Source organism: Balaenoptera physalus, assembly GCF_965194825.1.
Source record: "Balaenoptera physalus genome assembly, chromosome: 19".
Taxonomy (NCBI): Eukaryota; Metazoa; Chordata; class Mammalia; order Artiodactyla; family Balaenopteridae; genus Balaenoptera; species Balaenoptera physalus.
In genome coordinates, this window is record NC_138900.1 from 58,377,657 (window position 1) to 58,404,973 (window position 27,317).

The 27,317-nt window shown below is 44.2% G+C and overlaps 1 protein-coding gene and 1 long non-coding RNA gene across 3 annotated transcripts in view; one reads left to right on the forward strand and one right to left on the reverse strand.

The window, feature by feature from the left end:
• WWOX (WW domain containing oxidoreductase) overlaps positions 1-27,317 on the forward strand; it is a 969,100-nt gene that overhangs the window by 11,904 nt on the left and 929,879 nt on the right. The gene's annotated exons all lie outside the window — the stretch shown is intronic.
• Positions 4,719-27,317, reverse strand: part of LOC309649365 — a 634,437-nt gene continuing 611,838 nt past the window's right edge. Inside the window, exon 2 of the long non-coding RNA XR_014257060.1 lies at positions 4,719-6,963. This is a non-coding gene — a long non-coding RNA (uncharacterized lncRNA). The remainder of the gene's footprint in view (positions 6,964-27,317) is intronic.

Sequence of the window (27,317 nt, forward strand, 5' to 3'; positions counted from 1 at the left end):
TCACTGCTGTGATGAAATCCGCTTTAGTCTAACCATAAGGAAACTTTGTTTGGTGGTTCTCTAATTTAAAAGGTATTTATAGCCTTTTCAGCCTTTTCAGCTATCGTGTCATTAAAGTTCTGGGCCCTTTTTCAGGCCCAGCGTTTCCATGGAAGGAGGGCCGTGTCAGGGCCGACCTTGAATTCTCTGAAAGCTGAGGAAGATGGTGGCTATTTTGGTTCTTAAGGATGAGAGACAGCTGGCTCTGTCTAGGAGTTTCTGACCTGGTCTGCGTGGTGTGTGGACATAGTCCAGTTACCTGGGTTCTTCAGCCCAACGCTGACTGGTAATGGAATATCGGGAACAGTGGTGTGTCAGGGCTTTGGGACAAAGGACACTGCAGGTGCCCTTTGGTTACGGAGAATATGATTTTCCTTGGAGAACAGGATCTTATTTCTTTGCAGAGTCGGAGAATTAGTCCCTGTCTTTTTTTTTTTAAAAAGTTCTGTTTTATTTATTTATTTATTTATTTATTTATTTATGGCTGTGTTGGATCTTTGTTTCTGTGCAAGGGCTTTTTCTAGTTGCGGCAAGTGGGGGGCCACTCTTCATCGCGGTGTGTGGGCCTCTCACTATCGCGGCCTCTCCTGTTGTGGAGCACGGGCTCCAGATGCGCAGGCTCAGTAATTGTGGCTCACGGGCCCAGCTGCTCCGCGGCATGTGGGATCTTCCCAGTCCAGGGCTCGAACCCGTGTCCCCTGCATTGGCAGGCAGATTCTCAACCACTGCGCCACCAGGGAAGCCCAGTCCCTGTCTTAACCTCCTGGTTGCCCGCGTTTAACTGCGGTGACGGTCGTGAGGGAGGGGCTCCGGGGGTGGCCTCTCCTTAGCCTCATGGGCTGGTAGAGAAGCTGCGGCAAGGCAGATGCTCCTGCATTCACTCTCCAGATGATTTTATTCTTATTTTGCTTTGGTCCATTGACATGAATGTCTGAATCTGTAAGAACCAGCTGCCTTGAGTAAGGATATGCATCCCCAGGTTAATTTACAGAGACAGAACATGGAATTGCGTTCAGCTGTCTTCTAGCAAGTTCTCTCCTTTTCACCCTTCATGGCGCTCCCCCCTCACTGGCCTTCTCTCTCACCAGCTTCGTCTCCTTACCGGTTTGTGTATCCCCTGTACTTCTTTCTCTGTCTTGCTTAATTTTTGGTGACCTCTTCTTGAACTTCCAGAAGCATTCCCTGGTATCATCAGGGCAAGTATAGGAAGTGACATACATTCTTAGAGGATCAATTTTTATATAGTACAGGGTTGAAAATCTAACAAGCTACAGTCCCAGAGCAGAACTTCTGACTGTATCTGTCTATTAAGGCAAAGAAGCACATGGAATTTTTTTTTTTTTTAATTGAAAGGGATTTATTTAAAATCAACTCTCAGACCTCATCCTGGGCTCAGAATATGTTCAGTTCAGTTTTCTGAATCACATCGGGGTTAATTCTATTTAATTGTCATTGATAGGAAAAGCTGATGATGCTATATTAAAAATAACAGCTGGATCCTCAGTCATCCAGGAAACAGTATGTTGTGTTGATTGCGTCGACTACTGTTACGTGAGGGTGTGGACCAAGACAGTGTAGAATAATTAAGAAAAAATAAGGACTTAAGTAAAATACCTTTTTATTTAACACTCAGTTAACCAGAGAATTAACTAAAAGATCTCATTCCCTTAATCTCGTGGCTAGACAGTTTTTTCCTTTCACTAGTAAGATAAGTGACTACTGATGGTTTGTGCATAAGTGTTCAAACTTGGCTCTGTCTGACGTTAGATGGCAGGCCTTCTGAAGCTCTGCTGAAGATTTGCCACGTCAGGCCTATGACATCATAATCCAGGACTAAAGGCACTGGTCCAGAATATACAAAGAGCTATGTGTAGTTGGGTATTGAATCATGGTCGGAAGGGAGGAAGAGGTTCTGCAGCATTGAGAAGAAACGTGTCATTGGTCAGAGTGGACCTCGGGCCTCTCGGAGGCAAGCTCTGTGCCTCTTCACAGCTGCCACTTCCCCTTCCTGAGGTCCCTGATCTTTTTTGTGGGCCATGCAAGTAGGTGTCCGTGGTCCAGTCACGTGTGATGGTAAATTGTACAGCTCAGGCTGGAAGGGAGGTTGGGGGAGGTCTCAGAGCACGCCCCCCATCCCCATTTCCCCAGCTCGAACCTTCATTGTCTTCAGCTCTTCCTGGTCTCCCCGTGACCCCTCCAGTCTCGAGAAGCCCGAGTCTAGGGGAGTGCTGGAGATTTGTGTTCTTAATATTTGAAATAATATCAGACCGAGCATTCTAGGCAATCAAATCCTCGCAAAGAACTCTGGTGCTACAGCCATGGCATCAGGCTTAAAGAAAAGAGCCGAAGGCAAGCCCGTGGCTTTTCCGTCATCACTTAGGCAGCTTTTATATCCCACGCGGCTGCCTTAGAGAGTGTCCTTGTCCAAGTAGGCTATGCCTTCCAGATAAATGCCTTCCTTCTCCTGAACTATGAAACACGCCAATTTAGACATCGCTATCCCCACTCTGTTTCTGCCCCTTTCAAATGGAACAGCGGAGCGCAGAGTGAATCAGGCATCTTCACTTCCAACACTCCTCGGCGTTCAGGAGTCGTCTCCTCTTGAAGCTTGAATGGTGTTGGCCCGCACTTTTCCTCTTGCTGCTCAGGGGAGCCCAGTTCCTACGTGTGAACTGTCCAGTCTTGAGCCTCATGGATGTCTGTGCTCTTGGGAGCAGAGTGGGCTGTTACAAAACATACCGGTCTTTATTTTGAGAGTGGTGATTCCACAGCTAAAAACACAGGTAACCTAATTGGCTTTACAAAGGTTGGTTTACAAATCTGGTGTTCCCAGGGGTTCTTTTTGTTCGTGTTTTTGAATTCCCTGCAAGGCACCTCTCTGTTGGACTTGCCATTGGGAGGGAGCTCCCTGTTGTGGAAGGGGACACTCGGGCGGTGAGAGGGGACGCCTTCCCTGGTGGACGGCAGGGACGTGCCAAGACACTGCTCCCTTTGACGTGGCCTCTATGCAGATTCTCTCTTGTCGTCTGTGTTGGGTACCTCGCCCCCCTCCACCCCGGCTGTAAGTGATACAGAACTGTGTTTTGAACTTTGGATATTTTATGTTCCAAAGGCAATTGGAGGGACTCCTGCTTATTAATTCAGCTTACAAAGATCAGGGTGGTTCTGGTCGGTAGAAGGATTCGGAGGAAATGCCACAATAAAGTGTTTTGAATTCTTGGAAGTTTGTAGGCAGATACTGCGGTTGACTGGGTTCAGCTGTCCAGATGGGGAGTCGGCAAACTGCAGCCCGTGGGCTAAATCTGACTGCCTCCTGATCTTGCAAGGAAAGTTTTACTGGACCATGGCCACGCCTGTTTATTTCCGTTTTGTCTGTGGCTGTCTTCATGTGACTGGCAGAGTTGCATAAATACGGCAGAGACCCTGTGGCCTGCACAGCCTAAAATATTTACTGTCTGGCCCTTAATGGAAAACGTTTGCCTACCCCTGCATCAGATGGTCTAATCCCTTTCAAAATAAGATCACCCCAGCATGCTGTGAGTCAGCTACAAGTTAGGTAAAATTTAGATAAAGTGGATGCCCCAGGCCACAAGGAAGATGGTGGCAACACATTATACGTGTCTGTTGGGGATGCCCCGCCAATGCCTGTGCCTCCTGCCTCACCTCTGTCCCCAGCTTTAGGGAGCTGCAGGCCTTAGGACGTTGCCGCCTCTGAAACCGACACTCTTCTCTCATCGACCTTTGTTTAATGAGCGTTCTGAACCCTCAGAACTTTGTGTAGATTGAGCGCTGTAGCTTGTGGACCTCTCTCGGTGGAGCTCAGCCTCTCAGTGTCCAGGGGGAAGTCACCTGTGCACCCAGAGCTTCTGCCAGCCGACCACGAGGCCCGGAGTCCCGGTCCCGACGGCTAAGCAGTAGAGGCGAGGGAGGAGTTCATTTCTGTTTGTGCTCAGCGTAGCACTGGGCAGGAAGGGGCAGGTGTCCACGGCGACCTGGAGTTAGTGGCTCGGTGGCTCTGATTTGGTAATAAAAAACAGAAACAAAGAAAACGAATGGAAATGGCTTCAACATGGTGATCATTAAATATAGACCTTAATGCGAAGTCTCAGGAGAGGGGGTCTTGGAGGCTTCCTGTTGCGGAAGGTCCCAGAGCTGCTTCTCTAGACTCAGCCTGTCAAGTCGAGTGGATTTGGCTCTGCCTGTAAATAGCTCAGTACAAAATGCTGCCTTCTCAAATCTGAGGGCTGACACGTGCTCCTCAAAGGCCGGACCCTTCTAACGAGGGGTTACCTGAATGCCTAAATATAGGGCAGCGCCTGCCCTGCGCACTGCCCCTGGGAGCGGGGATGTTTGTTGGAAATCGCGCAGATGGTTGCAGGGAGCAGATTGATCATCATGGCACCTACAGAGTGAAATCCAGGTTCTGTCAAACAACCATTGAAAAAATATTAACAAGTATGCACAGCTTAGCTATTTTCAGTCTCCTGTTCACTGGCAATGATGAATGATAAAGCTTTCTTCCTAACTTCCAGTCTTAAACCAGTAGTGCTTAAAATTTGGTTTTTGAATCCCTTTCCGAATACAGTCAGGATGAAAAGTTTCTTCGACCATTTGAACTTTCATAACACTGGGCTGTTTCAAATGTTGTGACTTGAAATCTGGAATAGCCTGGCCTGGTTTCGATTTGTGAGTCAGAGGACCCGTTAACAAGAACAAAACCGTTTTTTTGCCTGAACAGATACAAGCTGGCCACCTTAGTATACACCAGGAAAATATATTTTGGGACTGACACTTTAATTTTCTATTGGTATTTATGTTATATATAATAAACCTCCCTAAGGTTCATTACAGGGATTCTAATAATGTGTGTACGTGTATACACACACTTATATACCAAAATTTATATACTTTGAGATATAAAAAGTATTTGCTCAAGCTATCAAAGTCAACCCCAGATTTGTTCTTGAAACAAAATGAAGGTATTGGATTTCCATGTGGGAATCCCGAAATATTATAGTTTAATGTTGAAATTGGTTGTTTTGGCTTAGAGAGCCTGTTTTTTAGAGGTTGAGGTCTTGTTGCAAAATCATGTGTTGAAATTACAGTGTGAAGTGGAGTTGCCATATTCTTTTATCCTACAAATCATCACCGCGATGAATTCATATCTGGTGTAGATTCCACCAGTTCTACAGTAATACAAGAGAAGTGCTTTTCTTCATGTAGAAAAGTGTATTCATTGTTAACATTTTAAACCCACACTTTGACAGTAATGAACCAGACTTTCTTCCTGTCCACCCTCAGATCTTCGTTTTCTTTTCCACACCTAGTGTTACTAAATTCTGCCTTCTAGCCTAAATCATGCCTTTGACTTTTTTTCCTCAGTTATTCCAAACGATCCCATAAATTCGAGGCCATAGGCCACCTTAGAGTCATTTTCTTGGTTAAAACTTACTCAAATGGGGTCATTACACTAGGGATTTTGAAATGCCTGATTACAGTTTCCTTTCCGGTTGTCAACAAGACTTAAACTAGTGGGATTTTGACATTTATCTTCTTTTTAAGGACCTGGTGCTCATTAAGTAGAGGAAAATTTTCTGGGATAATCTAAATAATCTTTTGGGAATTCAGACTCCCATTTTATTTATTAAAAAAAAATTATTTTTAGATTTTATTTTATTATTTTTTTATACAGCACGTTCTTATTAATTATTTTGTACATATTAGTGTATACATGTCAATCCCAGTCCCCCAACTCACGCTTTCCCACCTTGGTGTCTCTACATCTGTGTCTGTTTCTGCCTTGCAAACCGGTTCATCTGTACCATTTTTCTAGATTCCACATATATGCGTTAATATACTAAAATTAAAAAAAATTAAAAAAAATTTTTTATTTATTTTTTGGCTGCGTTGGGTCTTCGTTGCTGTGCACGGGCTTTCTCTAGTTGCGGTGAGCGGGGGCTACTCTTCCTTGCGGTGCGCGGGCTTCTCGTTGCAGTGGCTTCTCTTGTTGTGGAGCATGGGCTCTAGGCGCGTGAGCTTCAGTAGTTGTGGCTCACGGGCTCTAGAGTGCAGGCTCGGTAGTTGTGGCACACGGGCTTAGTTGCTCCGCGGCATGTGGGATCTTCCCGGACCAGGGCTTGAAGCCGTGTCCCCTGCATTGGCAGGCGGATTCTTAACCACTGTGCCACCAGGGAAGTCGCCAGACTCCCATTTTAAATTAAAAGCATTTGTGACCATTTCTCTTTTATGCTAAAATATACCCATATATAAGTAAAATGATTTTGAAATTATTTGTTCTGAGAAACTGTTGAGATTTTTGACAATACTGGAAAAAGTCCTTGAATAATATTACATAAAAATTGAGAATTAGTACCTTATGAATTAAACAACCTTTTTTACATTTAAATATTCTTAAACATTGAATATACATGGGAATCACATGATCAGAGTATTTGAGAAGCTATATATCTAAAGGAAGAGATCAATTGAAATATTCTAATGAGCCTCATCTCATAATTTGGTAATCACATCTAAAAAACTTATTTAAAAATGTATGTAGTAGCACAGGGAGATCAGCTTGGTGCTTTGTGACCACCGAGAGAGGTGGGATAGGGAGGATGGAGGGAGATGCAAGAGGGAGGAGATATGGGGATATATATATATATATATATATGTATAGCTGATTCACTTTGTTATACAGCAGAAACTAACACACCATTGTAAAGCAATTATACTCCAATAAAGATGTTGAAAAAAAAAAAAAAGGGCTTCCCTGGTGGCGCAGTGGTTAAGAATCCGCCTGCCAGTGCAGGGGACACGGGTTTGAGCCCTGGTCCGGGAAGATCCCACATGCCGCGGAGCAACTAATAAGCCCGTGTGCCACAACTGCTGAGCCTGCGCTCTAGAGCCCATGTGCCACAACTACTGAAGCCCGCGTGCCTAGAGCCCATGCTCCACAATAAGAGAAGCCACCGCAATGAGAAGCCCGCACACTGCAACGAACAGTAGCCCCCGCTCACCGCAACTAGAGAAAGCCTGTGTGCAGCAACGAAGACCCAACTCAGCCAAAAATGAATAAATAAAATAAATAAATTTATTTTAAAAAGTATGTAATATATAATAATATATAAATAACATGAGTACCTCATTAGATACCAACTGAAACATTTTTGTCACATGAGGTCAGTTGAATTTCATACTTGCATGTAGATTGAGATTTTAATTTATTTGTTATAGTGTCAGCATGCAAATGAGGCTCATACAAGCTGCTATTCATTGCCAAAGTGGTTCAAAAATCATAATTTAAAAATATTTCTGCCCTAATTGAGATTACGAGTGTTTTATCAGGTTTGAAAATTTGGCAGTTATTTTACTTAATACCCAATTTAAAAAATTTGATTTTTTGATTTTACGTAATATGGTGACATAGCAATTGTCAGGAGAGAAAGGGTCTTATGTATTTTATGTAAATTACCTAAAAGAGAACAGTCTTCATATATATTTATATTTTTCCTCCACTAGAGGGCTCTGTTGCCCTTTGATACAGTTAAACAAAAGCGGTAGCATCTCAATGCAGTTTTCTACCTCTCAGCCGGTCTTGCTTTCATTTTTGTTAAATAATGCCTTTTACTTTTCTAACGTATCTTTTAGGTCTTGTACTTCTTGGTGAAAGAGTTCAAACTGAAGACCGTTACTAGTGTCATGTTTGTTTCTTTCTTCCTTCTCTCCCTCCTCCCCCGCCTCCCGCCCCATTTTTTTTTCCTGGTATGAAATACCAAGGATGAAGAGGTCCATTTAATAAAAAGGTCCATTGTATTCAGGGAGCAGCCCGTTCTGCCAGACTACACAAGGGCATGTGTTTTCATGACATTATTGGTTTTGGGTGTGCTGGCCTATCAATAATGTGATTTTTCTTTTTCTAAGTGGAAATTGTTATATTTAAATATTAATGCCTCTGTTTAAGGTTCGTTTAGAAGGCCTTGGTGATCTTACAGTTTTTTCTTAGAACGTAGTGTTCCTCTGCCCCCCCAACCTACCCAGTGTTATATAATTTATTGTAATTAGATTGTTTAATAATGATATGTTTTTGCAATAGAAAAGAATGTGTCCTTTTGGGCTTAGTGTATGTTTCTTAACTAAGAGGCCATATTAAACCAAATACTTAATATGAAGCAAACAGCCAGTATCTGCACGTACAAGATCTTAAGGAGGGCAGTTTTCATTTTGGCTCTGTAACCAAAGTTTGAGGCAACCCATTAATTGTATGCTTCAGCTTTCAAACAGAAATTTGGCCCAGAAAAGGAAAACCGTTTTGGCTGTATAAAACTCCTTATTTTAAAATGGGGACAAAATGAATACACCATATTACATACTTTTATGCATTATATATTCTTCTTTTTCTCAGCAACTTACTTTTTTCTCTCTTTAAAATGAAAGAGCCAGCAAGCACCGTGAATATACTTTTGTAACAGTGCAAAAACTCCTTCACCAGAGTTAAAATATTTTGCTCGTTCGTTTACAGATGTGTTCTTTGTCTATCCAATAAAGATGGTTAAAACTAGATGGCTATTGTGGGAATTGTTCCAGACTTGGTAAGGAAAGGCGTGCCAACTGTTGGAACCCCCTTGACCATCGCTCATTTACAGTGACACAGCCCACGTCCTTTCTTCGTTTTCTGCAGTGTATACACAAAATGTTCAGATCCGAGTCCTCAGCCTTTTCCAGAATAACGTCGGGGGCAGTGGGGGTCAGTAGAAGGGCCTTCTTGCAGAGATCTCTTAAATTAAGTCTCCGATAGATTGATGGAAAGCAAATTCCAAACATCAGAGTTTCTTGCCTGCATGTATGATCTTCCTTTGGCTTAACACGTGACACTGCATTTCTTGAAGGGCTGGTCTTTATCTGCACCCCCCCCCCAGCCCCCCACCCCGCACATGAGCTAAATGGGAAGTGTCCTCCTGTTTAATGAGTTGTGTGACCGGGCTGGAATCTAATTGTTTGGAGTCTGTGTTACTTGTTTACCAGGCTGTGCTGCTTGGTTTTCTGGACCCTTCTTGTTAGAAACCACATTGAGATGGTGCTGTCTCTGCAGGCAAGTCAAGGTCTCCTCACTAGACTCCGAAAGGAAAACTAAGGCCGTGTGCTCCAGCAGGGGGTGGGGGGTGTGTGGAGAGTGCCGGTGTGTGTGAGATGGGGTGTGGGAGACTCCTTCCGGTGTTTTTAATATTCCTCCCTAGGGTAGGATGGGAGGACCAGCAAGGTGGGTGGAACCAGGCCTTTCACTGGGAACAAAGGATCCCCTGGAAAGAGGGACAGGATCAGAATCAAAGAACTTTCTTGTGTAGTTGTATGGAAACTGAAGTTAAAACGAATAACGTATTTTTCATTTTCACCCTTACCTCTGAAATGTACTTCATTATTCCAGATGACTATTTATTGATCTCTCTAATCTTGTCTCATGTTGATAGCTTTTTAGAATTTACGAATATTCTGTACCTTTTGTCTTATTTAATTCTCGCCACGGTGCTCACAGATACCCTGAAAGGGTATAGGGTGAAGGGGTATAGGTATAGGGTTAGGGTGAAAGCACAGAGAGGCGAGGTAACTTGCCCGAGGTCACACAGCTCTTGAGCGGTGGGTGCCTACAGAACTAGAGCAGAGAACTTCGGACTCCATGCCCGGGGCCCTCTCCCTTCTCCTTGCTGCTGCCTTGTTCCAAGGTATAGTGCTCAGTTCTGCCCAGGCTCTTCCCAAGCAGCTTAGCCAGTCTGTCTGAAATCAACACATTTATCTTAATGAATCTCTGAAAGCCTGCTCTGAGCCAGGCTGTGTGCTGAGTGTGGTGCCTGTTGGGAGGGGCGAGGCTGATGTGATTTCTGAACTGCTGGCTGATCGTGGTGGGTGATCGTGGATTAATGCACGGACACTTTCTCTCTCGAATTCCCCTTTGGTGTTATTTTAAAATAAATTTGGGGAAAGAATTATGGGGAATGGAAGCTGGCATTTGTCAAACTCACATAAATTCCAGGTGTTAGGCTAGAATTATTTATTATTGTTATAAAACATGTATTCCTTATGGAAAGCTTAGAAAATGCAGAAAAGTAAAAAGAAACATAAATGCAGATAAGGAAAAAAAATCACCCCAAATTATTACCAACCAGAATTAACTGTCAGTATATAGCATATATGATTCTCAGCATTTTCCCCATCCCTTCTATTGTGATTTTTCTATTTAACTGTGGTTATGAGCATCTTTGCCTGTCGTAGAATATTCTACCACAGCTTAAGTGGTTGCATAGCCTTGTATGGTTCTAACCATTCTCCCTCTGTGGCACATTTGGGTGGATTTCAGCTTTTTGATAGCCATGGAATGGAGATGAACATTTTGTAATTAAATGTTTGTACCCATTCATGACTATTCTGTAGTTTTATTTTCTGGAAGTGGAATTGCTGAGTCAGGGCATTTGTTTCCTAATCTTAAAATCTTGGTTTGTTTTGTCAAACCACACGCCTGGAAGCTTGTACCAGTTTAAACTCCCATTTGCCCTGCATCCTTGCCAGTCTTGGTATTTAGCGTTTTTTAAACAGTATCCCTTAAATTTGCATGTCTCTGATGATTCGATTGATCAGCTCTTCCTATGTTTGGCCATTTGTATTTATTCTTTCATGAATCGCCTTTCCATCCTACATGCGTAACTATTGGATATGTATCGATTGCTAATTGATTGCTTGATTCATGTGGCAAGATTTAATTTTCAAAATGTCCCTTTGTCTCAGAAGTTAATTTATCTCAAAGTGTCTATTACTTTAAGTACACATTCAGTCTTATGACCCACAGGCAATTCGTGAGAAGAAAGTTGGCCGCACTCCCCAGTCTGCTTCACTAAAAACTTCTAAGTCTATATCTTATCTCTTACACCAGCTACACATCACGGGCACCGCTGCTTCATACCTGCATTTAAGGAGGGGGCACCCCAGGAAACTCAAAATCGGCCGGCTTACAATGGAGGTTGAGTCCCAAGATAATGCAGTAGGCGACAATCAGTTCTTTGGGTTTTGCAGATTTCCCCCCAGATCTTCTATTAATGGTAGTAACCCCTCTTCAGAGCTTTTCTCTGCATTATCTCATTTGATGAGCCTGGCTCCCGCGTGGCAAAATTGTACCACTGCTGAAAATAGCTCTGCTGACAGGGGAAAGCTTGATAGGTAGTTCCTATCTGGAGAGGCAGCAGGGTGCAGGGGAAGGGATCAGGACTCAGGAAGCAGACGTGACCTAGTTTCCACACCTGGCCCAAACACCACCCATCGAGTGACTTGGGCCCAGTTCCTTTCCTTCTCTGAGTGCTTGTTTTGCATCTATGAAACATGGACACTATTTGTACTTTGCACGATTTTTTTTTATATATATACTTTTTTATTTAAAAAATTTTTAAAAAAATATTATTTATTTTTGGCTGTGTTGGGTCTTTATTGCTATAAGCGGGCTTTCTCTAGTTGCAGCGAATGGGGGCTACTCTTCATTCGTTGCGGTGCGCGGGCTTCTCATCGCAGTGGCTTCTCTTGTGGAGCACGGGCTCTAGGCGTGCGGGCTTCAGTAGTTGTGGCACGTGGGCTCAGTAGTTGTGGCGCATGGGCTTAGTTACTCCACGGCACGTGGGATCTTCCCGGACCAGGGCTCGAACCTGTGTCACCTGTATTGGCAGGCGGATTCTTTTTTTTTTTTTTTTTTTAACATCTTTATTGAAGTATAATTGCCTTACAGTGGTGTGTTAGCTTCTGCTTTATAACAAAGTTAATCAGTTATACATATACAATATGTTCCCATATCTCTTCCCTCTTGCATCTCCCTCCCTCCCACCCTCCCCAGCAGGCGGATTCTTAACCACTGTGCCACCAGGGAAGTCCCTGCACAGTTGTTAAAGATGGGAACTCCAGAACGCTCAGGGAACTGTCTGCCCCACACCGCAGGCAGTTAGTAAACTGTAGTCATTTCGGGAATGGGAGGCAAGAAGATCAAGTTACTGACATTACTTTGGTATTTTCCTAGCTTCCTGGTTCTTGGATCCTCAAAAGGCTGCCGTCATATCTGCGAGTTTGTCCTAAAACGACCTTTCTCAATAACTGTTTTAGGCGTCTACTTGTCTTTGGTATGAAAGGAAACATTTTAGATATTTTTTGGTTGGAGGTCAGATGGTAGCTGCATCCAGGAAAAAGAATCAAGTGAAAGAAAGAAAGGAAAAAAAAGGTTATTTTTCTTGCAGTCAAGGAGGAAAAAAAGATCTATTAAACTTGGGGGGAAGAAAGGAAGGAAAACTATTAAACCTTAAATGAATGCATCATAGTAACATCTTTATTCCAAGAGTCTGGCATCAGAGCTCTGGTTCACTTGAGTTTGTGATGGTTGATAGGACTGCCTGGAATATTAAGTATAAATGTCCAGCTTAGCTGTCCCATTCGCTTGAGACTACCGGAGAACATCTCAGTGTGTGAATAGAATTTTATCAGCACTTCAAAAGGTATGATGGGTTTTATTGGAGACCGCGGGAACATGATAGGAGGAGAATTGGCTGTGAGTCAGGTGGACGTTAACTTTTTTTTTTTTTTTTTAAAGTCTTTCAGATAGTGTTTCCTGAAGACTTTTTTTTTTTTTAATTTTTATTTATTTATTTATTTATTTATTTATTTATGGCTGTGTTGGGTCTTCGTTTCTGTGCGAGGGCCTTCTCTAGTTGTGGCAAGCGGGGGGCCACTCTTCATCGCGGTGCGCGGGCCTCTCACTATCGCGGCCTCTCACTATCGCGGCCTCTCTTGTTGCGGAGCACAGGCTCCAGACGCGCAGGCTCAGTAACTGTGGCTCAGTAATTGTGGCCCACGGGCCCAGCCGCTCCGCGGCATGTGGGATCCTCCCAGACCAGGGCTCGAACCCGTGTCCCCTGCATTGGCAGGCAGACTCTCAACCACTGCACCACCAGGGAAGCCCTGGACGTTAACTTTTGTGACCTAAGCCCTGTCACTTAGCGATCTTGAGCCTCTCTTTCCTCATCTGTAAAATCAAGAGACTCATACTTTGTCACCCACTCTTTATTTATTTATTTGATATCAGAGTATAGCTGATTTACAACATTGTGTTAGTTTCAGGTGTACAGCAAAGGGAATCAGTTATACTTATAAATATACATATATCTATTCTTTTTTAGATTCTTTTCCCATATAGGTTACTACAGAATATTGAGTAGAGTTCCGTGTGCTATACAGTAGGTCCTTACTAGTTATCTGTTCTATGTATAGTAGTGTGTATATGTCAATCCCAATCTCCTAATTTATCCCTGCCCCTTTCGCCTTTGGTAACCATAAGTTTTCTATATCTGTGACTCTATTCCTCTTTTGTAAATCAGTTCATTTGTACCATTTTTAGATTCCACAAGTAAGTGATATCCTATGACATTTGTCTTTCTCTGACTTCACTTTGTATGATAATCTCTAGTTGCATCTATCTTGCTGCAAATGGCATTATTTCATTCTTTTATGGCTGAGTAATATTCCATTGTATATATGTACCACATTTTCTTTATCCATTCCTCTGTCGATGGACATTTAGGTTGCTTCCATGTCTTGGCTGTTGTAAATGGTGTTGCAATGAACACTGGGGTGCTGTCACCCACTCTTTTGTCAGGATAAAATAAAACAACGTGCACATGCAGTAGTGAAGAGTCCAGTAGAATTTATGTCGTTGCATGCAGTTGGGGGAAAAAAATGACCTAACGGTTGTTAGAAAAGGCAGTCCTACAGGACGAGTCTTTCGGTTTGGAAGATGGAGGAGGAAGAGAGCAATTTAATTCCATGACAGATGGAATAAAATAGGGTCTCTTGCTCTTTTTTTGTTAGGACCTGCTGAGTGGTGTCAGCAAATATCTTCTCCAGGGTTCAGAAAGGTAACCAGACTTCAAGTACCTTTGTCGAGCCTTGGGCCCTCGATTTGGTGGTGATGACTAGGAAATTTTTTTTTTGTTTTTTGGCCACACCACGTGGCATGTGGGATCTTAGTTCCCCGACCAGGGATCGAACCCGTGTCCCCTGCAGTGGAAGCGTGGAGTTCCAACCACTGGACCGCCAGGGAAGTCCGACTAGGAAATATTAACGGATGCTGTCCCACCCGGGGTTGACAGGCTGTGACGCTGGCCAGCTCCTCAGGAGCGGAAACCTGGGGTAACAAGAAGAGCATCTCTGCGGAGGCAGAAATGGCCGCGGGCTGCAGTCGTGCTGAGTTTCCATAGGTGAAAATGTTGTTGGCTCTTGGACAGCACATTTTCTGGTTGCCTTCTATTTCAGTTGCCCAGGCCCTTCCTCACCTCTGTTCGCAGTGCCGAGCGAATACAGACGTACACGGGGAGAGCGAACTGGGTGCTCTTGGCTTATGGAACATTAACAAATTTTCCAGTAGCATCTCCATTCTGGAAGCTGTTTTCCTTGTGATCGCACGAAGCAAGAGAATGAAAATAATCTCTTTCAAACAGAGAGATTCTACTGTGTCAGCCACCAATGGCTGTAAGGATGAATCGCAACACTTTCTGCATCTCTCAGTATAAGGTCTGCTGACTGCCTTCAGTTTTTCTGTCTGGTGTGTCGTACAGGAGGGTGGCTGTGGCTTCTGCATTCAGCAGCTGGGTTTGAGAAGCTTCTGTCAGCTGAGAGATCATCACTCTATTCCAAGTGGCATTACCGGAAGAAAAAAAAAAAGGAAAAGAAATGCCATTACAACTTTATCTATTAGCAAAGGAAGTTTCCATTCCAAGTCCGTGTACAGTTACCAGATTGAGTGTTTGGCAAGGTAGAGAGCAGTGTTAACAGATCCATCTGGGGAAATGTCTTCAGTCAGGGAGCAGAGTCAGATTTTTGGCAAACGATACCCTCCTTGCAGCCTAAAAAGCTGAGTTGGGAGCCGCCGGTCTCTGTGCCTGAGGGCCTTTCTCTATGGAGCCTGGCCATGGCGGCTTGCCCCGTGTTTCTCTTTTATTGCCCCCATTGGCCTGACTGGGGAGGGACTTGACCAGAGGAAACCAGTGGTGTTTGTGTGTCATCATCGTGGGGCTCTTACGCTTACCTGAGGGCACACATGTGCATCTATCGTTATGCTCCTTACCCGTTTACTTAATTATTAAAAACAGCAGCAACTTGCTTGCTTGCCGTCCTGGTGGTCAGAAGTCCGAAATCCGTCTTACTGGCTGAAGTCAGGTCGTTGGCAGGGCCGGCTCCTTCTGGAGGCTCTGGGGGGTGGGGTGGGGCGCGGAATCTGTTTCCTCACCTTTTTAGAAGCTTGGCCTGTGGATGTTTCCTCGACCTTCGAAGCGTGTCACTCCCCGTCACACCACCTTCTCCTCTTGTGCAGACAAGTCTCCCTCTTACGACAACAGTTTTCATCACCTGGGGTCCACCGGGATCAGCCAGCGTCATCTCCCCATCTCAAGACCTTCATCCCATTTGCAGAGTCACCCCCTACCATGCAGGGTGACATTCACAGGTTCCAGGGACTCGGATGTGGGCATCTTTGGGGGCCACTCCTCAGGAACCTCAGAAGGTGATGGATTATCTCTAAGGACTCTTCACCTGCAGCACTGAAGTCTTCTGTCCCCACACCACCTCTCCCCTACCTACCTGTTTCTTTGGGCTGGGTGATTTTTTTTCTAGAAAAAGCCTGGTCCTGGGCCTCGGCGTTCCGAGTTTTGGAGCAGCCCTATGATGCCTCTCGTCCTCCAGTCGGGGTTTGTCCGAAACAGGACGGTGTCTGAATGTCCGGGACTCACCGTAGTGCTGCTGAGTGACTTCATATCACGTGACAGTGATTGAGGGAGGGGGACCATCTCACACTTGCTCATTCCTCTAGCTGGGGGCCATTTGGTCAGGAGTAGAGCCTCCCAGTCAGGACAGAGGGGAAACTGGGGTCTGTAGCCTGGGTCTGGCCCCCAGGTGATTTGTTTGGTCCGCGCAGAAATGGTCTGTGGTGTTTTCTGTTTTGTTTTAGATTAACTGCCAATGTGTTAAAATCAAGAGCGTTTACCTAAAAGTAATCTTGATTTCTTTTTTTTTAAATTTTATTTATTTATTTTTGGCTGCATTGGGTCTTCGTTGCTGTGCTTGGCTTTCTCTAGTTGCGGCGAGCGGGGGCTACTCTTCGTTGCGGTGCACAGGCTTGTCATTGCGGTGGCTTCTCTTGTTGCGGAGCACGGGCTCTAGGCGCACGGGCTTCAGTAGTTGCGGCTCGTGGGCTCTAGAGCGCAGGCTCAGTAGTTGTGGCGCACGGGCTTAGTTGCTCCACGGCATGTGGGATCTTCCCGGACCAGGGCTCGAACCCATGTCCCCGGCATTGATGGGTGGATTCTTAACGACTCTGCCTCCAGGGAAGCCCTAATCTTGATTTCTGACTCAAAAAAATCAGAAGAGCTGGCAACGCTGGGCCCTGTTCCCAGCAAGCAGAACTGCACTGAGGCTGTTTCCCTGCCGTGAGGCAAAGCTGTTTCCCATGAGCATGTCCTGTTACCTGCCTGGTCTGTGTGGATTCTTGAGTCTAGAACCCTGGTGTAGTGTCTGGGATGAGGGCTGTGTGGAGAGACAGGGCTGGCTGGATCCTAGGCACAGACACACCCTTAATTCCATCATTTGTGCAGTCAGCAAACATTGAGAACTAGGTGCCAGCTCTTCAGCGTTGAAGCAGACAGGATACCTTGTCCCTTTGGAGCTACAAACTGACCAAAATATAAGCCACTTGATCTTTGTGCTTGTGGAGAACGTTTACATTTATTTGCTTTACGGTATAATTTTTTTTTTTTTTTAACCACACATTTCCTTGTACACATGGATGCCGCTGGGCAGTTTATAATTATTTCTGTGTTTCTCTGTTTGTATTTATTTTTTTATTAATTTTTACTGGAGTATAGTTGCTTTACAATGTTGTGTTAGTTTCTACTGTACAGCAAAGTGAATCAGCTATACGTATACATATATCCTCCCTTTTTGGATTTCCTTCCCATTTAGGTCACCACAGTGTATTAAATAGAGTTCCCTGTGCTATACAGTAGGTTCTCATTAGTTGTCTATTTTATACATAGTATCAATAGTGTATGTATGTCAATCCCAATCTCCCAATTCATCCCAACCCCCCTTTCCCCCTTGGTATCCATACATTTGTTCTCTACCTCTATGTCTCTATTCTTTTTTTATTTAAAAGTACAGGATACTAAAGCCTTTTTGTTTAATTCTTGAGAAGACATCTGCAAACGAGTCACCAAATAGGTTCTTGTAAATTAAAGACAGCGTTCGCTATCTTGACTGATGCTTTTTTTCTTTAATTTTTGAAGTATGTTTTACTTTTTATACAGCAGGTTCTTATTAATTATCCATTTTATACATATTAGTGTGTATATGTCAATCCCAATCTCCCAATTCGTCACACCACCCCACCCCCCCGCCATTTTCCCCCCTTGGTGTCCATATGTTTGTTCTCTACGTCTGGGTCTCTATTTCTGCCCTGCAAACCAGTTCATCTGTACCATTTTTCTAGGTTCCACATATATGCGTTAATATATGATATTTGTTTTTCTCTTTCTGACTTACTTCACTCTGCATGACAGTCTCTAGATCCATCCATGTCTTTACAAATGACCCAATTTCTTTCCTTTCTATGGCTGAATAATATTCCATTGTATATATGTACCACATCATCTTTATCCATTTGTCTGTCGACGGGCATTTAGGTTGCTTCCATGACCTGGCTATTGTAAATAGTGCTGCAGTGAACATTGGGGTGCATGTGTCTTTTTGAATTACGGTTTTCTCTGGTTATATGCCCAGTAGTGGGATTGCTGGGTCATATGGTAATTCTATTTTTAGTTTTTTAAAGAACCTCCAGACTGTTCTCCATAGTGGCTGTATCAATCTACTTTCCCACCAACAGTGCAAGAGGGTTCCCTTTTCTCCACACCCTCTCCAGCATTTGTTGTTTGTAGATTTTCTGATGATGCCCATTCTAACTGGTGTGAGGTGATACCTCATTGTAGTTTTGATTTGCATTTCTCTAATCATTAGTGATGTTGAGCAGCTTTTCATGTGCTTCTTGGCCATCTGTATGTCTTCTTTGGAGAAATGTCTATTTAGGTCTTCTGCTCATTTTTTGATTGGATTGTTTGTTTTTTTAATATTGAGCTGCATGAGCTGTTTATATATTTTGGAGATTAATCCTCTGTCCGTTGATTCGTTTGCAAATATTTTCTCCCATTCTGAGGGTTGTCTTTTCATCTTGTTTGTAGCTTCCTTTGCTTTGAAAAAGGTTTTAAGTTTCATTAGGTCCCATTTGTTTATTTTTGTTTTTATTTCCATTACTCTAGGAGGTAGGTCAAAAAAGATCTTGCTGTGATTTATGTCCAAGAGTGTTCTTCCTATGTTTTCCTCTAAGAGTTTTATGGTGTCCAGTCTTACATTTAAGTCTCTAATCCATTTTGAGTTTATTTTTGTGTATGGTGTTAGGGAGTATTCTAATTTCATTCTTTTACATGTAGCTGTCCAGTTTTCCCAGCACCACTTATTGAAGAGACTGTCTTTTCTCCATCTTATATCCTTGCCTCCTTTATCATAGATTAGTTGACCATAGGTGTGTGGGTTTATCTCTGGGCTTTCTATCCTGTTCCGTGGATCTGTATTTCTGTTTTTGTGCCAGTACCATATTGTTTGGATTACTGTAGTATAGTAATTACTTTGTAGTATAGTCTGAAGTCAGGGAGTCTGATTCCTCCAGCTCCACTTTTTTCCCTCAAGACTGCTTTGGCTATTCAGGGTCTTTTGTGTCTCCATACATACTTTAAGGTTTTTTGTTCTAGTTCTGTAAAAAATGCCATTGGTGATTTGATAGGGATTGCATTGAATCTGTAGATTGTTTTGGGTAGTATAGTCATTTTCACAATATTGATTCTTCCAATCCTAGAACATGGTATATCTCTCCATCTGTTTGTATCATCTTTAATTTCTTTTATCTTGACTGATGCTTTTTAAGTCTTCCTATGAGTCTCTGATTTTTCTTAAGCTTCATCTCCGTGTACGCCTCTTCTAAGTAATGGTAAAGGAAAGCAAAACCTGTGAATAAGTACAGGGTGAGCAAAAAGTCCCTGTTAACTTGGACAAAGCGTGGATCTGTGGTCAGGCGCCATCGCTTACCTGTCGTTTGTATTAATCACAGTTCCATTGCTTGCCTTGTGGTAGTAAGCATGCGGCTGTATTAGGATTTTTTTTTATAGCTTCTTCTCTGCCTTTTGATGTTTGTATTTACAGTCTAAGCCGTTATGTACTGCTCAGATAGTATGTGCTAAAAATCAGCGGTTTGTTTGAGTGGCACGCGTACTCATTTTGTTTGGTGCACAGATTTCTTTCGCAGTCCTGGCTGACTTTCCTGTAACTGGCTTCTGTGCTTCGCTCCGTGTTTTGACTCAGCCCTGGCGCTCTCAGCCCGCTGTTCCTCACGCCACTGATGGTATAGCTGAGCTCTGCTAATGCTGTTATTAATCTGGCAATATATACCAGGGAGGTTTTATAATTGCCACGATTCTTCTTTGCTCTGATCCATTTTCCAGCTCCTCACCTGGTGTGGCAGCTGCAAAGCACAGTATTTAACCATGAGGTAGAGGATCGTTGCCTAGACTTAGGATTTTACATTCTGTCGAGGCTGCAGGGAAAGTGGTCACGTTTTCGGATAGTATTTGAGTTTACAGATTCCAAGCAAAAAAATTTTTTTTATCACCCGTTATGTAAAATTTAAACATCAGCTGAATTGCAGAATTTTGAAAATTTTAAGGTGGCACACTCAAGTCGTTAGGAGTGAGTTCTAGATTTCATGTTTTAGTTACTGTAAAGCTGGTCTTGTTTGGATTGAAGAATTTAATAATGTTTACTTTCCAAAGGATACAACTCTCATCATCGTGTGTTCTGTTTAAACTGTCCACAGAGAAGTATCCCGAGAGTGAAATAGTTTCAAATGAATTCCTAAAGAAGAAATGCTGATGGTTTTAAATGAATGTTAGAGATTGAACTACTGAAGCTTCCATATTGCACATCATAGGAGGCTAATCCTGGGAACGCTAGTTTACAAAAGCGAGTGATGCACTTAGGAGGCTGAGCTGAACTGGGCAGGGAACAAAACATGACAGAGTTGTCACATGTAGAAATAAGCGAGTCCAAGTTTACAGTCAGTGGGATGCTGCCGTCCTCCTAACAGATTTTGTGGATCTTACACAGGTTTTAGGGAGGTCTGTGTGTTTTCTTAAATGTTCCTTGACTGCTCCCCCCTTTTTTTCTAATATTTATTTATTTGGTTGCACTGGGTCTCAGTTGTGGCAGGCGGGCTCCTTAGTTGTGGCATGCATGTGGGATCTAGTTCCCTGACCAGGGATCGAACCTGGGCCCCCTGCATTGGGAGCGTGGAGTCTTATCCACTGCACCACCAGGGAAGTCCCTTAACTGCTCTCTGTGACAGTGACTTTATATTGTATGGCTGTGTGTGTGTGTGTGTGTTCACGTCGGTGGGGAGAATCAGCTCTTGTGACAAATAAGAAACAGCAAACATTGTTCATGTTGACTTAACCGTTTGCTTAAATATTAGTATTGGATCTCAGAGTCAACATGCTCGCAGGATGGGTTTGTTTTCAGTAAAGGCCGTGTTAGAAAACTATCTGCTCTTCCTGAGAGCATTTCTGCATAGCTGTCAGAAATCTGTATTTAGAAACGTACCCATATTCTTAATTCTGGGCATTGCGATAAACGATAGTGTGGACTTCGCAAAGACTATTTTCTGCACACATAGTGCTTGTGATGCCTGCGGAATTTTACCTGTTCTCTGAGTCTTTGGGGAACCATTCAACCCTCTTTCCTTAGTTTCCTTAACCTTTTTTTCATTATGACAGTCAGTGTGAGAGTTTGCTTTTTCTTTACTTCTGTGATTCAGAACCCAAATCTGGCTCATCTCTCCGTCCTCTGTTTAGTTTCATATTGTACTTTAATCTTTCTGAACATCAGTATCTGTCATGATGGTATTTAAGCTCTCGGAAGAATCCGGCAGTTGCCAACTCTTTGAGAAAATAAAGCACTCCACCGTTGTGGTGTTCTGCTTAGGCCTAGTTAAAAACTCATTATTTGGCTAAGGTTGATTTAGGTGCTGTTTGTAATTAATAGCAGGGACTATCTTCTTTGTTGTGAGGAGCATAACTTTGGTTTTAGAAAGCTTGATCATGTTTTTTTTCTCCACGGTAGATGTGAAAAGAACCAGGAGAGTATGAGAACATTTATAATATTATCACACAGTGATCCCACTGTGCTGATGTATCCAAGAGAGAAAATCCGAAAGAAAGCATTAAACTGCAGCAAGAGGCCGTTTCTGGCATACGGTGCTGTTGGCCCAGCGAGATGGAAGAGGACAGAAGTGTGACACACAGATAGTGGGGAGAGGTGTTGCCTGCACACTGCAACACCCCAGTGCCGGGGCGGGGGTGTGTAGACCCTGCAGTGTAGACACAGCTGGCTCCACTGTCCTCTGTGGATGAAGACAGGCCCTTGCTGAGAAATAAAGAGTGTAGACTCTCCCGCATCAGGTTCACCTCCTGGAGTGGAGGTGCAGCGACTCGGGAGGAGTTGTTTCCCCAGCAGAGGATTAGCAAGTTCAGGGCAGCGTTTGAAACGTGCAGCATGACTTTTAAAGTCTGGTTCAGAGCCCGGCGCTGGTCAGCTCCATTGCGGCTGACCAGATGTTGGAGAGGACTTCTTAGAGGGGAAGGCTTTTGTTTCCTTGAAAGTGAACATCTGAAATAGTGTTCGCGTTTCTTCTTAGAAGCACAAGAGAGAGAAGTGCAATAGGGAGAACTTGGATTTTCAACTAGGCAGTCACTCTGGTTTTCTTATCCCAATAAAGGAAATTTTGTTAATTGCGTTCAGATCCTAGAGGCCAGCTCTGTCGACTCCTGTACGTTTGATCATAGGAGGCGCTTCCGTTCTGTGAACTGAGAACTGAGTTCTTTCTTCCATCCGTGACATTGATCTAAATCAGGCTTTCTTTTCTTTCTACTAAATTTTTCAATTATCAAGAGGCTAAAGAATAATTAGACTGAAAGTATTACTGGGGGAAAAAATTAAACCACTTCCTCTAAAACTGACCCAAAAAGATAATGGGAAGGAAAATGATATTTGTAGGCGGGTCTGTCTGATTCCCTTTGTACTTGATATGAATTCTTTTAGGAGTTGAACATAGAAGCATGTGTGCATTTGTGCAACTTTTGAGATCTCTAGGATAGAGAATTCACTTCTCTAACTGGAATTTATTTAGCATGCAAATGTGGGTAGATGATTGTTTTATGTATGCCTGGTATTGAATGATGGGTAGGTGTGATAACTACGTATAAAATTGAAGTCCAAGGGGTGCTTTTATGGCAGCAGGCTGGAAATGGCATTGGATTTTCTTATGGCTTTTTCATGTCCATGTTGATGAATCTATTTATTACTTCTATAATGAGTAGTACACATGGTTGGTTAGCCAAGGTATTGAACTTTATCAACCTTGGCTGAAATTCACAATGCATGCCAAACTTGTTGTAACATGTAAGAAATTACATCTGGGCTAAAAGGTTCAATAATGATTACTCTTATAATGGAATCTTTTACAAAGCATGGGATTTCACGATATGCCTCTGCTTTTTAAAGAGTATAGTGATACAGTGAAACAAGGAATAACACAGAACTGAAAAAAAGGATCCGCTTGTGGTATAGATTCAGACTTAGAATAGGTTCCTTCGACTCTCAGGACGGGGTGAGAAAATTTTCGGATCTTGTCTCCTGGGTTACGTGTACTCTGGTGTTGGCTCTTACACGGCTCTCTCTTTAGACCTCTCTCTCGAGCGAGCCTTAATCACGTGACTTGTGAACCTTTTGGGTCTAGAAGACAAAACCTAATAGTGTGCTGTTATATCCCATCTGTTTATAAATTCCAAACTGATTTGAAATGTGCAGCCACACTCTTCTTAAATTACAGTGACACGAGGTCCGTAGAACGTTTTACACTAATGAGAGGAATCCAAGCTCAGATTGGTCAGGTCGCCCGTCAAGAGGTGTGGAGGTTTCAAGGCCCCAGCAAATAACACATTTTCCCCCCTTTTCCAAGTTATGAACTGATTGAGAAATAGGACACAGTGTTAAGGCGAACAGAATGCTAGTGCATCACCTTAACGCCTGGCCCAGCTGATATTGGGGAGCATGGCCTCTACGTGGGGGCCGGTGGGCTCTCGGATCCTGAGCCCCAGAATTTGACAGGGGGATGGGTTGCTGCCGGGTCCCACCAGACCACCCCCCCACCCTCCGCAGCAGGCACACAGCAGAGCAGAGTGGGGCGTGTGATGTCTGTACGAGGAGAGGAAGGACAGGGTCCCGTGGGCCCAGCGCTCTCTCCTAGATTTCCTAACCACACAGGCTGTCCGGCTGCCAAGGGCAGGAGTCGGGGAGGATAAGAGGATGTTAACACAAGTGGGGATCCCTTCACCCAGAAAGACGTACCTGAAATGGGAAAGCTGGTTAAAATTATTAAGTCTTGGGACAGTAAGGCTGCAACATACATGTGTATCCACTGCCAGGTTTTATTTTGGATTCTGAGCCCTCACTCTTTCTTGGATAATTAGACATGCTTTTTTTTTTTTTTTTAAACTTCTATACTTTTCAACTTGGTAACTCTGGGGCCTTGTTCCCTGTTCTTAACCCCTGAGTCTCAGTTTCCCCGTCCGTGAAGCCAGGCACCAGGACACCAACGTCATAGCGTTGTGAGACTTCAGTGAGATGAAGTGAAGGCACCCAGCGTGGTGTGTGTCTCTTTGTCTTGTTCACCATGAGTTTCCTTATCTTTCATTTTGTTACTGGGACTAAGTTTTAAACTTAGCTTCTTAACTTTTTATCATGGGCACTTTTGTATGGACACCAACACAAAGGGAATTATGTTTTTGCTTAAGAGGTAAAAAGGAGCTGGTGTCAGGTGCACCCTTGTATGAAATAGGGAAGGAAAATCAACTGCGTTGTAAATTCACGGACCGACCTGTTGAGGGACGCCTTCACTTGTCACCACCGTCTCTGTCCCACTTTGGGAGTTGGATAAATATTTGCCTGTTTTGTTCGACTGCCCTTTGGCAGTGGCCGCAACTGCCGCTGCACAGCAGAAGGGATTTCTGCAAAGCCATGGCTTTGTGTGCCCCACTTGGACAGTGTCCACACTTAATAGACAGAATAAAGCAGGCCTGTCTTTTTCCACATCCATTTAGTTCAAGCCTCAGCCTTTCCCACAGTGCGTGAGCATCGCGAACCACAGACACAAGAAGGTGTGAAAAGCGCAGCCCAGGGAGAGAGTGCCTCTCTCCAGGGAAATGTGAATTCTTTGGAACAGATCAGCTTTCCCAGTGGCCGGAATGATGACAGTTGTCTGGAAAGTGGTTGTCGGCTGGCCGTCTGAATGGCTTGCCCCACCGCCTCTGGGAGAGCGGATGGTAGCCCTCGCTGTAGGATCGCAGAGCATCACACGGCCACGCCGCCCCCCTGGTGCTATAGCGGGAGCCACCCCGCGTTTGCTGACGGCACAGCCCGACTTTCAGTTATTCTGTCTTCGATGAAATATTTCTCTTTAATTCTATTAAATTTACTTTTCATGTTAAGACCCATGCTATTGTAGTTGCCAACGGACGTTCACAGCATGCACCTAATTTGTTTTATTTTTTATAATGCTTAATCAGAACTCAGTTGAGCAGTTAGGAAGTGTGTTACAGGGTCAGCCCAAAGTAAGAATGGGAGCACAGAAGGGGAGAGGAAGATGAGCCTGGCCCGGCCCTTACTCTTCAGGGGCTCAAGTGTCAATTCCTTCTGGGTGCTGGTCTTCTTCCCTTGGTAACAGGAGAAGAGAAGAAGGGGGAAAAAAAAAAGAGCAAACATCTCTGGGTTTAACTGAACTTTTCCAAGAAAGAAAGATATAAGGATCCTTATCCCTTGATTATTGTAAAAAAAAAATGGTTGAATTTTTTTCCTGCATGATAATAAAACCCATTTGGGGGCGGCCACTCTGAGTAGCCAGCGGGCGTCCGTCTGCCGTCAGGAGCGATCCCCCAACTGCCGTAGACTGCCGGTAATCATTGCACAGACCATGTGCTCATTGCAGCGGGGGAGCGGGAGTGAAGTGTGTAGCACGCCTCCACCCATGTAAGAGGGGAGCACGTATTGAAGAGGGGCCTTCTCAGTTGCAGTCGTCATTTGGCATCTCTGTTACCTACAGCTGCTCAGAGAAGTTTCTACCAGGCAACATTGCTTGCAGCCCTTAACATCTGCACCAATAAAGTGTCTGCTGCAGGCAACCTGTTTACATCTTTGTTTGGCTGAAGCTTTCATGGTGTTTTTGGTCAAGAAAGGTACACAGCGCCAGTGATCAGACCACATCTAGAATACTGTGGTCATTTCTGGACGGAGCACAGACAAGCAAAGTCATCGAATCCCATCCTAGGAGCACCTGTTAGTTAACTGGTGGAAGAAGGGGTTGACGTACATTAGTTCTTGTGATAGTTCTGCTGGAGAGAGATGAACCTGGCTTACTTCGAGGGACAGAGGTGGGACCAATGGACCGAGTTCTGTAGGGAAGCAGCATTCAACCGATTAGAATGGGGTGGGAAAACTTGGATAATGATTCAAGTTTTATAAAAACTACACTGGTAAGTTTGTGTTCTGTATTGAAAATGTTTTAAGAGGTTTTCGTCTTAGCTTGGTCCCCCTCCCCCGCAAAAGCAGAACCTGAGACAGAGGGTAATTTGGGGTGTGACCTCGGAGGACATGAGCGAGGGATGGAGGCTAAGCAGGGCAGGGGCATGTTATGAGTCGGGCAGCGCTGTGGGCCGCTGGCGCTCAGTCCAGGGACTTGCTGAGGAGGCTTATGAAGTGCATCTCAGAGCTGCTGGCCTGTGCAGTGAAAGGGGAGTTGCATTTAGCCATCGCCTCCCGCCCCATCAGATCGGGGTAGCCCCATAGGTATTAAATGCCCTGGGTTTTTTGGGTTTCACATGTGTGGGTCCCGAGCAGGTTTCTGCGAGTGTGCCATGCTCCACGACAGGAATGGGGGGGGTGCCCACTGCAGCCCCAAGTGAGGCTGTCCAGTTGCATTTGTGTGAAATCTCTTGACAGCTGCACAGAGCCGGTGGCCGCAGCAGCAGCTGGGGTGAGATGGGGCCGGGAGAGTGAACGTGGGTATGAGAGGTACCTAGGACAGTCCACCCCAGCACCATCACATGGCATTCTCCGTGTGTGTCTTCACATCATCTTCCCTCTGTGTGTGACTGTCTCTCTGTCCAAATGTCTTTTTTTTGGCCGTGCTGCGCGGCATGTGGGATCTTAGTTCCCCGACCAAGGGTCGAACCTGTGTCCCCTGCAGTGGATGCGTGGGGTCTTAATCACTGGACTGCCAGGGAAGTCCCCAAATGTCTCCTTTTTAGAGGGACACAGGTCAGATTGGATTGGAGCCCACACTCATGATCTAATTTTGACTTGATCACCTCTATCAACACCCAGTTTTCAAATAAAGTCAGCTTCCGAGGTTCTGGGGTTAGGACTCGGACATACGTTTTTTTTAGAGTGACACAGTTCAAGCCGTAAGAACCATGCTGTTAAAGAAACATTGCTTTCTACTAGGGATGCTACCAGATGAACAGCAGTCAGTCATTCAACAAGCCATTCTTGCAACAAACACTTACTGAGCGCCTACTGTGTACTCGCATCGTTCTGGGACCCGGGGATACAGCAGTAAACAAAACATTCCCACCCCCGTGGAATGTACTTTCTTATGGCGATTGATTTTCAGAAGTAGTTCTTCTCTTGTCTTCATCACCCATTAGGAACCAAGCAGGGAATTGCCTCATTTCCAGAATCAGAGCAGGCTGCCTTGAGCAAGTGAGTTCCCCGTCACAAAGGTGCTGAAGCGTAGGCTGGGTGGCTGCTTACAGATGATGCTGCCGAGGTGACTTCAGTGCTGGGCAGGGCTTTGGATGTGTAATGGTTGAGTTCCCCTCCTGACGCCAAGATGGTCAGATTGCGTGGACGGACCTGTTCTGAGACTCCATCAGTTTTGTCAAGTACCGTACTTGGCGTCTTTCTGTATAGCTTTCAGGGGGAACAGTGTTTTCACAGCTTTCTCATTAAAAAAAAAAAAAATTCCAGGCTTTTGGATTTTAACCTTTTTTTTGCACCCT